Here is a 13,523-nt window from a genome sequence, read left to right on the forward strand (position 1 = left end):
TTCAGGCATGCTCAGTCAGCTCGCCCAATTCACCGGGGTGCGTCATCGGGCCATGGTTCTCATCAGGGCCACTCATCACTCAGTGTCATGCCAGCCCAGAGTTCGTCCCGTGCTCCGTCATTTCAGGGCTCCTCCATGCCAGGTTCTTCTACCAGTTATCCCGATGGTAGGGGCCCCCTTCAGTCCCCGCCACCAGCACCGGGAGGTGGTTTTGAGTGTGGGGATTTTGGGCATATATGGAGGCATTGTCCTCATCGTCATGGAAGTCTATCTCAACAGAGGAGTCAGCCTTTGACTTCGGCACCAGTTACTTCACGACCCGCCCAGTCAGCTCGGGGTGGAGGTCAGTCAGCTAGGGGTCGCCCTAGAGGGGGAGGCAGATCAGGGGGTGGCCAGGACCGTTTCTATGCCCTCATTGCCAGACCAAATGCTATTGCATCAGATGCAGTGATTACAAGTATTGTCTCAGTTTGTCACAGAGATGCATCTGTATTATTTGACCCTGGTTCCACTTATTCATATATTTCCTCATATTTCGCTCATTTTCTGGATATGCCCCGTGAATCTTTAGTTTCATCTGTTCATGTATCTACTCCTGTGGGCGATACTATTGTTGTGGACCGCGTATATCGGTCATGTGTGGTGACTATTAGGGGTCTGGAGACTCGAGTAGACCTTTTGTTGCTCAGCATGGTTGACTTTGATGTGATATTCAGTATGGATTGGTTATCTCCATGTCATGATGTTCTAGATTGTCATGCTAAGACTATGATGTTAGCGATGCCGGGGTTGCCGAGGGTTGAGTGGAGCGGTTCAATAGACTATGTTCCCAGTAGAGTGATTTCATACTTGAAGGCTCAGCGGATGGCTGAGAAGGGTTGCTTATCTTATTTGGCTTTTGTGAGGGATGTTAGTGCAGAGGTCCCTGCTATTGATTCTGTTCATGTGGTGTGTGATTTTCCAGATGTGTTTCCTGCAGACCTGCCGGGCATGCCGCCTGACAGGGATATTGACTTCGGTATTGATTTGGTGCCGGGCACTCAGCCCATTTATATTCCACCGTATCGTATGGCACCGGCATATTTGAAGGAGTTAAAGGGACAGCTTTAGGAACTCCTTGATAAGGGGTTTATTCGGCCTAGTGTGTCACCTTGGGGTGCACCGATTCTATTTGTGAAGAAAAAGGATGGTTCCATGAGGATGTGCATTGATTACAGGCAGTTGAACAAGGTCACAGTCAAGAACAAGTATCTCTTGCCTCGTATTGATGATTTATTTGACTGGGTTCAGGGAGCGAGGGTGTTCTCCAAGATTGATTTGAGGTCCGGGTATCACCAGCTGAAGATTCGGGATTCGGATATTCTTAAGACATCTTTCAGGACCCGATATGGCCATTATGATTTCTTAGTGATGTCTTTTGGGCTGACCAATGCCCCAGCAGCGTTCATGCATTTGATGAATAGTGTATTTCATCCCTATTTGGACTCTTTCATTATTGTATTCATTGATGACATCCTGGTGTACTCTCGTAGCCAGAAGGAGCATGCTCAGCAACTGAGGATTGTATTACGGAAATTGAGGGAGGAGGAGCTTTATGCAAAGTTCTCCAAGTGTGAGGTTTGGCTCGGTTTAGTAACATTCTTGGGGCACGTGGTGTCCAGTGAGGGTATTTAGGTGGATCCGAAGAAGGTAGAGGCGATGCAAAGTTGGCCTAGACCATCCTCAGCCACGGAGATTAGGAGCTTCCTTGGTTTGGCGGGCTATTACCGTCGCTTTGTGGAGGGATTTTCAACTATTGCATCGCCCTTGACCAGATTGACCCAAAAGGGTGCTCCATTCAGGTGGTCGGATGAGTGTGAGAAGAGCTTTCAGAAGCTCAAGACTGCTTTGATCACAGCTCCAGTGTTGGTTCTACCATCAGCTTCAGGTTCTTATACCGTGTATTGTGATGCCTCGAGGGTAGGTATTCGATGTGTTCTGATGCAGGAGGGTAGGGTGATTGCCTATGCCTCGCGCCAGTTGAAGACCCATGAGAAGAACTATCATGTCCACGATCTTGAGTTAGCAGCCATTGTTCACACCTTGAAGATTTGGCGTCATTATTTGTATGAGGTTCATTGTGAGATCTATACTGATCATCAGAGTTTGCAGCATCTATTTAAGCAGAAAGATCTTAATTTGCGTCAGCAGAGATGGTTAGATCTTCTCAAGGAATATGATATCACTATTTTGTACCATCGGGGGAAGGCCAATGTGGTGGCCGGTGCCTTGAGTCGTCGGGCGGAGAGTTTGGGGAGTTTAGCGTATCTCCCAACAGTAGAGAGACCCTTGGCATTGGATGTTCAGGCCCTAGCAGTCCAGCTTGTCAGATTGGATATTTCGGGGCCGAGTCGAGTATTGGCTTGTGTGGTCTCCAAGTCTTCTCTTTATGACCGTGTCAGGGAGAGTCAGTATGATGACCCCTACCTACTCGTTCTTCAGGACAGGGTTCAACGAGGTGATGCCAGAGATGTGACTATTGGTGATGTTGGTGTGTTGAGGATGCAGGGCTGGATATGTGTGCCCAATGTGGATAGGCTTCAGGAGTTGATTCTTAAGGAGGCCCACAACTCGCGGTACTCCATCCATCTGGGTGCCGCGAAGATGTACTAGGATTTGAGACAACACTCTTGGTGGAGGTGGATGAAGAAGGATATAGTTGGGTTTGTGGCTCAGTGTCTCAACTGTCAGCCGGTTAAGTATGAACATCAGAGACCGGGTGGCTTGCTTTAGAAGTTAGAGATTCCAGAGTGGAAGTGGGAGCGGATCACCACATACTTCGTAGTTGGGCTCCCACGAACTTTGAGGAAGTTCGATGCTATCTGGGTTATGGTGGATCGGTTGACCAAGTCCGTGCACTTCATTCCAGTTGGCACTACTTACTCTTCAGAGCTGTTGGCTGAGATTTACATCCGAGAGATTGTTCGCCTACATGGTGTCCCAGTTTTCATCATTTCAAATAGGGGCACTCAGTTTACATCACAATTTTGGAGGGCCGTGCAGCGAGAGTTGGGTACTCAGGTTGAGTTGAGCACAACCTTTCACCCTCAGACGGACGGCCAGTCCGAACGCACCATTAAAATATTGGAGGACATGTTACGCGCTTGTGTCATTTGACTTTGAGGGTTCATGGGATCAGTTTTCGTCGCTCGCGGAGTTTGCATATAACAACAGTTATCACTCGAGCATTCAAATGGCTCCGTACGAGGCTTTATATGGTAGGAGGTGTAGATCTCCAGTAGGATGGTTTGAGCCGAGTGAGGCTAGGCTCTTGGTACAGACTTGGTCCAGGATGCATTAGATAAGGTGAAATTGATTCAGGAGCGATTTCGCACGGCGCAGACTAGGCAGAAGAGCTACGCGGACAGGAAGGTCCGTGATGTGTCTTTTATGGTTGGGGAGAAGGTTTTGCTAAAGGTATCACCCATGAAGGGTTTTATGAGGTTTGGTAAGAGGGTCAAGTTGAGCCCCCGGTTCATTGGGCCTTTTGAGGTGCTTCAGAGGATAGAGGAGGTGGCTTATAAGCTTGCCTTGCCATCCAACTTGTCGAGTGTGCATCCAGTGTTACATGTTTCCATGCTCCGGAAGTATATTAGCGATCTGTCCCATGTTTTTGACTTCAGCACGGTTCAGTTGGAGGGTGATATGACTTATGATGTGGAGCCGGTGGCCATTTTGGATCGGCAGGTTCGGAAGTTGAGGTCAAAGGACATAGCTTCGATGAAGGTGCAGTGGAGAGGCCAGCATGTGGAGGAGGCCACCTGGGAGACCGAGCGGGAGATGCGAAGTAGATATCCACACCTATTTGAGACTCCAAGTATGTTTCTAGACCCGTTCGAGGACGAACGATTGTTTAAGAGGGGGAGGATGTAACGACTCGGTCGGTCGTTTCAAGAGTTATAGCCCCACTTTCCCCATTTCTGCTTCCTTTTGTTCTTTTCATCTATATTATGATATATCGGGTTAGTTGGTTCGGGTCCGGGGTGGTTTCGGAGTGGATTGAGACACTTAAACTCTAAAGTAGAAACTTAAGTTGAAAAAGTCAACCGGATGTTAACTTATGTGTAATCGACCTCGGATTTGAATTTTGATGGTTCCGTTAGCTTCGTTAGGTGATTTTGGACTTAGGAGCGCGTCCGGAATATGATTTGGAGGTCCGTGATAGAATTAGGCTTGAATTGGCGACAGCTAGAATTTTGGCGATTTTGGCCGGTAGTGGAAATTTGATATCGGGGTCGGATTGGATTTCCGGAAGTTGGAGTAGGTTTTGGAGTCATTTCAGACCTGTGTGCAAAATTTGAGGTCATTCGGAGGTGATTTGGTAGGTTTCGACATCGTTGGTGGAATTCGAAAGTTTAGAAGTTCTTAGGCTTGAATCCGGGGGTAATTTGGTGTTTTGATGTTGTTTTGAGTGATTCGAAGGTTCGACTAAGTTCGTATGGTATTTTAGGATTTGTTGGTATGTTTGATTGAGGTCCCGGGGGCCTCGGGCATGTTTCGTATGCTCAACGGGTCATTTTTGGACTTAGGGAGTTGGCAGATTTTCTAGTGTTATTGCAGACATTTTCTTCATCGCGTTCGTGAGGGAGATCTCGCGATCGCGTAGGTAATTTAAGAGGTCAGCTAAAATTGCTCTTCGAATTCGCGAAGATGAAGACGCGATCACGTAAGGTTATCAGGCAGTGCACCGCGAACGCGTGGGCTAGGCCGCGTTCGCGAAGAAGAAGTGAGGCAGCAGTGGAGTTTTAGTATTACTCTTCGCGGTCGCGTGAGGACAATTGCGATCGCGTAGGTGTGAGCAGCTAGTGCATCGCATTCGCGTGAGATGTTACGCATTCGCGTATAGTAAATATTCTGAGGGAGCGAAGTTGTTCTTTGCGATCGCGAGGCCTTTTCCGCGATCGCGATTAAGGAAATCTGGGCAGCAGTGTCAAATTTTAAAATCGAGGGTTTGAACCCATTTTTCATATTTTAAGCTAGAGACCACGGATTTAGGCGATTTTTGAAGGGATTTTTAGGGAGTTGAATGGGGTAAGTGTTTCTCACTTGGTTTTGGTTAAATTCCATGATTATATCTTGATTTTTATAATCTAAATTGTGATTTGGGGTAAAATATTGGGGAAAAAGTGCAAGAGTTCATGAGATGGAATTTTGAGTTTTTGAAGGGAATTTGTTGTCGTATTTTTGAAAATTCGATATAACTAGACTCGTGAGTGAGTGGGATTTCGGGTTTTGTGACTTTTGTCAGATTTCGAGACGTGGGCTCGGGGGCCGGATTTGGGCCGATTTTGGATTTTGGCTATAATTTGGTATTTTTCTTGTGGAATTGATCCCTTTAGCCTATTTTGATCGTATTGTATTGCTTGTGGCTAGATTCAGGACGCTCGAAAGCCGATTCGAGAGGCAAGGGCATTGTGAAGTAGAGATTTGCTCGGATTGAGGTAAGTAACGATAGTAAATCTGGTCCTGAGGGTATGAAACCCCGGAATTTTGTATCATTTTACTATTTGGAGGTGGCGCACATGCTAGGTGATGGGCGTGTAGGCGTGCACCGTTGGGGATTGTGACTCGGTCCATCCCGTATCAACTATAAAGTTGAATATTTTGCTAAAACTATATGATTCTTATGTATTTTAGAAAGAATTTGTGTAAGTCAGGTTGGATGCTATGTTTAGGCCTTATGCCAATGTTGTTTGGACCCTTAGAGGTCTTTTCTTGCTATCCTCTCATTGTTTTTGATTAAAAATCTATACTCAATCATGTTTATACATATTTACAGCATAACTCAATATCTATTACTCTATTTTGATGCATCATATAAATGTTGTTTGGGCTGAATACTTTGTTTTCTGAGAGCCCGAGAGGCTGGACAGGTTTATGACTGAGTAAGGCCGAGGGCCTGATTTGTGAGGATATTTATGGGATCGGGCTGCACGCCGCAACATGTTTGATATAGGCCGAGGGCCTCATTGATTTATGCCATGATTGGCTTGATATATAGCGCTTGGGCTGAAGGAGCCCCTCCGGAGTCTGTACACACCCCAGTGAGCGCAGGTACCTACTGAGTGCGAGTGTCGAGTGCTGAGTGACTGGGAGGCATGAGTGATGGTGAGGTCTGACCGAGGGGCTGTATACGAGTGATTGTGAGGTTGCCCGAGGGGCTGACTATGATTTCATTATTTTTGCTCACCTTTGCATCGAGCCTTTGTTTGAAAACTGTTAAAAGATGTCTTTAAATGATTTTTCTGGAACTGGATTTAAAAGAGCTGATTTGAATCAAACTCTGGTTTTAAAATCATGCTGTATTTTACTGAATTTTTGTGATATGAACTTTACTTGCATTATTGCTCGTCACTACTTCTCAGTCTTTATTAACTGTTGTTACTTACTGAGTTGGCATACTCACGTTACTCCCTGCACCTTGTGAGCAGATCCAGGTGTATCTGGACATGGTAGCGGCTGTTGACTATTCCGGTTGCAGATTTGTTTTGGGATAGCAAGGTAGTTGCTTGGCGATCGCAGCCCTGTTCTTCTCCCTCTTATCTTCTTTTAGTTGTATTTAGCAATTTTTCAGACTATTTTAGTCTTGATATTGTCAGACAAATTGTAGTAAATGCTCATGACTAGTGACACCCCGATGTCGGGCTTTTCTTCTCCGCACTTTTATTTTGATTTGAACTCCTTTACGAATGTTTTTATGTTAAATACCCTTGAAATTATCTTTGGAATGAAAATATCGGTTTGTTTTGGAAATGAGTCGTCTTGCCTAGTTCCACGATAGGCGCCATCACGACAGGGTTAGTTTGGGTCGTGACAATACATCTTCGTGGCACCTGGATGAATGGAGTACCGCGAACTGTGAGCCTCCTGGAGAATCAACTCACACAAGCCATCTACATTGGGCACACATAGCCTGCCTTGCATCTGTAATACACCGTCATCTCCAATAATGACCTCCTTGGCATCGCCGTGCTGAATCGTGTCCTTGAGGACAAACAGATGGGGGTCGTCATACTAACGCTCTGATACGATCATAAAGAGAAGACCGAGAAACCACACAAGCCAAAACTCGATTCGGCTCAGAAATATCCAATCTAACAAACTAGTTGGCCAAGGCTTGAACATCCAAGGCTAATGGCTTCTCTGCTACCGGTATATATGCTAAGCTGCCCAACTCTCCGCCTTGCGACTCAAGGCATCGGCCACTACATTGGCCTTCCCAGGATGATATAGAATGGTAATATCATAAACCTTAAGCAACTCTAACCACCTCCACTGCCGCAAGTTAAGATCCTTCTATTTGAACATATGTTGTAGTCTCCGATGGTCGGTGTAGACCTCACAAGGGACACCATACAAATAGTACCACTAGATCTTTAAGGCATGAACAATAGCTGCTAACTCTAGGTCGTGGACATGATAATTCTTCTTATGCACCTTCAGCTGTCTAGACGCATAGGCAATTACCCTACCGTCCTGCATCAACACCGCGCCGAGACCAATACGCGATGCATCGCGGTACACAGTATTATACCCCTAACCCAAAGACAACACCAACACTGGGGTTGTGGTCAAAGCTTTCTTGAGCTTTTGAAAGATCTCTTCACACTCCTCGGTTCACCTGAACGGAGCACCCTTCTAGGTCAGTCTGGTCATAGGTGCTGCAATAGACGAGAAACCCTGAAGGCAGTAAGGACCAATGAAATGATATTTCACAACTTATACTTTGTCTCAATAGAAACCACGGCCTTGGCCACTCACACCAAACTCAACAGTGAGATATTTCAAGGATAGCAAATTTCAAGTAAGAATTCAGCAGTTAAATAATGAATACGGAATAAAAGAAAGCAAGTAACTCAGCTAAACATGTAGGGCAATTTGGAAAAAAAATAGGTACAACAAGTAGACATGTGAAATTACACTAAACATGATGGCTATAACATATTAAAGTAACTCTATTAAAGAATGAAAGAAAACTACATAGCTAAAACCGAAAATTTCACATTTAGCCCGTGTACGCACTCGTCACCTTGCACACACGGCTTTCACATTTTACAATTATCAAAACAATACCAAATTCTAAGGGGGATTTGCCCCACACAAGGTTAGACAAGTCACTTACCTCAAACCACACTAAATCAATCAACTAGAAGGCCTTTTCCTCGATTTTCCAACTCCGAACGGCTCAAATCTAGCCAAAATAATTTCATACTATAAATATAACTATAGGAAACTAATTAAAATAATGAAATTATGATCTTAGCAAGGAATTGAAAAATTGCACCAAAAAGTTGACCCGGGTCCGCATCTCGGAACACAACCAAAATTATAAAATCCGAATGCCCATTCGATATCGAGTCCACCATACAAGAATTATCCAAATCCGACCTCATTTCGACTTTCAAAACTCAAGAATTTAGTCTAAGGACTTCTACACTTTTTCCCCAATTTTAAACTCCAAAACACTAATTAAAAGATGTAATTAACAGTAGATTCATGGGAATTAATCAAAAACGAGTCAAGAATCCTTACCCCAATAATTCCTCTGAAAATACCTCAAACCTTTGCCTCAAACCGAGCTCTCAAAATCCCAAAATGAAAATGAAGGAAAACCCTCGAAAAATCCCCTTTTCTGCCTAGTTACGTCGCACGTGCGACCACACTGCCGCATCCGCGGCTCTACACCTGCGACTACACTACCGCATTTGCTGCTCCGCACCTGTGAAAAAACCATCGCAGGTGAGGACTTCACTTAAGCCCAAAGAATTCGCTTCTGCGGAAAAAAAGCACGCACCCGCGCATGCGCACCTGCGGCTCATGCATTGCACCTGTGCTTATGGACGCACCTGCGATCCTCTCCATTGCATAAGCGAAGCCGCTTCTGCGGAACCGTTTCCGCACCTGCGAGCCCAGACCCGGGCTGCCTTCTCCGCTTCTATGCTCCCTCACACGCACACGCGAGTCCGCACCTGCAGTCATTTCCTCTGCAGGTGCAATGACACCAAAAGCTGGAAATTTTCAGAAATTGCACAAGTCCAAAAATGATCCGATATCGATCCGAATCACACCCGGGTCCCGTCCGAATATACCAACCAGTTCCAAAATACCTAACGGACCTACTCGAGGCCAAAAACCACATCAAACAACAAGAATTCGACGAATCACAACCCAAATTCAAGCCTATGAATTATGAACTTCAAAATTCTGAAACCAACGCCGATTCATACCAGAACAACTCCGATTGACACCAAATTTTGCACACAAGTCATAATTGATATTATGGATCTATTCCAACTTCCAGAATCGGAATTCGACCCCGATATAAAAAATTCCACTCCCGGTCAAACTTTCCAAAATATGCCAACTTTCCAACTTCCGCCAATTTACTCTGAAACGACCTACGGAGCTCCAAAACAACATCTAGACACGCTCCGAAGTCCAAAATCACCCTACGGAGCTATTGGAACCGTCAAAACTCTATTCTGGAGTCATCTTCACACAAGTCAAACTACTGTCAACTCCTACGACTTAAACTTCCAACTTAGGGACTATGTGCCTCATCGCACTCTGAAAATCACCCGAAACCAAAACCAAACACTCCGGCGAGTCACGTAACCACAATATAACATAGAGGAAGCATAAACTAGGAGATCAGGACTAAAATACTCAAAACAACCGGCCGAGTCATTACAATGACAGATATCAATGTCAGCAATAGAAACGGATGAAAGGACATACACATCAATATCTTCTATGAGGTAGTATTAGCTGAGATACGCTTCATAGGAATTTGTATTTTATTTGTCTAAAAAGGTTGCTATGCGGCGATCCACATTGATCAATCCTAGAATCTTGTACTTTATTTGTTTATGTATAATTATTTACTCAAAGTTTTATTTTATGGACCTTATTTTATTAAATTGTGTAATATATGAATTGACATACACGTGCAATGCACGTGTCGAGAAACTAGTAAAAATATAAAGAACTACCAATCTTTTTAAAATTATGGGTGGAAATGAACCTTTAGAAGCCAATTTTATTTTTTTCAAGTAAAAAGATTATTGTTGTTATTATTCACTTATAAACAAGCTAATCGTCCCATTGATTAAACTATAAAAGTATTTGTATGCTTAACATCAAATTTTTAATATAAAATTACACTTATGAATGAAATTTTCAATCAAATGCAACATAGTGTAAGAACATTCACAGTCTTTATACTAAAATCGATTCATTGATATCACTAATTTAGAGCCCGTTTGGACATAAGAAGTTTATTCCTCTTTTTTTTAAAAAATTTACTTTTTTTCGAAATCATCGTTTGTTCATGAAATTTTCAATTTTCACTTGAAGATACATTTTGGAAATTTTCGAAAATTTTAAAAACTCCAAAAAGCTGTTTTTCAAAATTTTTACTCAAATCACTCACAAAACTTCAAAAATAACCCAAAATTATATTCATGTCCAAACACAACTCTAAATTTCAAATACCATTTTCACTTGAAAAACATTTTCCCCCTATTTTGGAATTTTACAATTCTTATGTCCAAATGCCCACTTAAATTCTTGAAATTATCTCCAATTTCAAGAGAAATTGACATCGCCTAACAACGTATGCTAGTAATTGGAAGATTTTTATCCTTAGAGTACGTTGTCACACTGTGCCAAAATCCCTTTATTTTGAATGGTCAATTGGTTTTGTGGTTGTTTACAAATGAATTTTTAGTTTATGACCATACCTCTTTTTTTACACATGGGAGATTTACTTTTACACGTAAGAAATCTATCTTTTATACATGAAGGGGCATGATGTAGAAATAGCACTCAATTTTGGTGGTGGGGGAGGAGGTTATAAACTTTGTAAATTAAGCAGTAAATAGATAAGCATGTGAACGACATGTCGAGGGCTATGTATACAGATAGCCAGTAATAACACATGTATTTACTTTTAAGCCACTGTTTAAAATATCTTTAGTCTTTAGCCACTGCTTTAATAAACTTTTACCCGGCCGGACAAAAATACCCTTCTACTATAATAATTTCGCTGAAACCTACGCTCCTTATTTACGATCAGCAGCAGCTCAAACTTACGTGCAGAGAATTGCTGATCCTTAACGTCCAAAATTGTTGTGATCATCCAAAATTACATAAGCTTTTCTCTTCCGATTTCAAACTAGAGAATTCAACTTTCTCGTCCAAAATTCACCATAAAATTACAGTAAGTTTTAAAATTTCAGATATCTCTATATGCTTTTGTGTGTTTGTGTGGATTTTTATTTCGTTACTGAAGAATAAGATGCAAGGGATTTGATTTTTTTTTCCTTTTCTGGATTGATAACGTTAAGGACATCGCGTCATTAACTTTATGATTGTTGTGTAAATATTGAGGACATAGTGTCCTTAACTTCATACAGTTTAGGACATGATGTCCTTAACTTCATGACTGCTGTTCTAAAAAATATTAAGGACAAAGTGTCCTGTGTTTTGCAACTTGTATTGATAAAGTTTAGGACACGATGTCCTTAACTTTATGACTACTGTGTAAATATTAAGGACTTCGTGTCCTGTATTTGCAACTTGTATTGATAAAGTTTAGGACATGATGTCCTTAATTTCATAACTACTGTATAAATATTAATGACACAGTGTCCTGTATTTGCAACTTTTATTGATAAAGTTTAGGACATGATGTCCTTAACTTCATGAGTGTTGTTCTAAATATTAAGGACATGGTGTCCTGTGTTTTGTAACTTGTATTGATAAAGTTTAAGACACGATGACCTTAACTTTATGACCGTTGTTCTAAATATTGAGGACAAAGTATTCTGTGTTTTGCAACTTGTATTGATATTGTTTAGGACATCGTGTCCTTAACTTCACGACTGCTATATAAATATTAAGGACAAATTATCCTGAATTTTCCATTTTCTTGACTTGCAAGATGGATACAATATGTATTATAGTTGCTTTTAATGGTAGATGGACTGCAGACTATAAGTATCTTGATCATCAAACAAAGCTTGTTCTAGTACCTGAGGCAATTCGATTTGAAGATTTCATTAACCAGGTCTTTGAAGTTATTGAATTGGATAGAGACAAGTTTGAAGCAATGATATGGTTTGATATCAATCTGGGAACAAGCAAGGGAATGCTTGTATCTAAAGTTAGATCTTCACACATGTATAGAGTTACTAAAAAGTCATTCACTCTTTAAGGGATGTCGTTTCATTATTGATGTTTCGGAAAGAGTTTTTGGATCAACAAGCATCTTTGAACATGTCAATATAGAAACTCAACAAGACAATCAAGACAAATGCCAACAAATAATGGAAATAGATGTGGTTGAACCTCAACCAATAATTGAAGAGGTGCTTCAACCATTTAATTCTATTCAAATGGAAGGACAAAGCATTATAGAGATTGACAACCAACAAGCTTTGGGTATTCAAGTCTTAGAGAGTGCACCAGATATAGAAGAAGTTGCTGAAAAAACCTCTACTCAACTAACTAGACGAAGCTCAAATTCGAAACAAAAAGAATCCCCAACTACGATATTAAGAGAAAATGCTTCGTTGGATGAAATAAAAGTGGGATCAATATTTGACAAAAAGAAGAGTATAATTAACTATTTTTTGAATATAGCAATTAAAGCACATTTTGAATTCAAGGTTGTTAGATCAAGCTCAACAAGATATTCGTTTAAATGCAATGATAATAGGTGTGGGTGGTGTGTGCGTGCTTTCAGAATTAAAGACTCAACACTATTCAAGATAGTAAAGATTGAGAAAAATCATAACTGCTCAGTTAACACTATGAAAGCTGATCAAAGGCATGCAACTTCAAAGTTGATTAGTGGTTACATTATTGATAATCTTCGAGACCCAAGGGTTGAAGTTACACCAGCTTTTGTCATGGCAGAAATGCAAAAATTGCATGGACTAGACATTGGTTATCACAAGGCGTGGAGTGCTATTCAACGTGCTTCAGCTTTAATAAGAGGAACTCCTGAAGAGAATTATGAATTGTTGTCTTCATACATGTATATGATAAAAAGTAAAAACCCGGGAACATACACTAACATAAAGATAGACGACAACAATAGGTAAACAATCAAAAAGAGTTTATTAGTCTATTTTAAAATTTAGGACATGATATCCTTAACTTTGATGTGTGCATTGTAAAAGTTAAGGACATGGTGTCCTTAACTTTGATGTGTGCAGTGTAAATGTTAAGGACATGGTGTCCTTAACTTTGATGTGTGCATTGTAAAAGTTAAGGATATGGTGTCCTTAACTTTGATGTGTGCAGTGAAAATGTTAAGGACATGGTGTCCTTAACTTTGATGTGTGCAGTATAAATGTTAAGGACATGATGTCCTTAACTTTGATGTATGTAGTGTAAATATTAAGAATTTGGTGTCCTGTATTTTTAACCTTCTGTTAAACTGTATTTTTAGGTTTCTTTATATGTTTTATGCATAT

Source organism: Nicotiana tabacum, unplaced genomic scaffold (assembly GCF_000715075.1).
Source record: "Nicotiana tabacum cultivar K326 unplaced genomic scaffold, ASM71507v2 Un00001, whole genome shotgun sequence".
NCBI classification, from domain to species: domain Eukaryota; kingdom Viridiplantae; phylum Streptophyta; class Magnoliopsida; order Solanales; family Solanaceae; genus Nicotiana; species Nicotiana tabacum.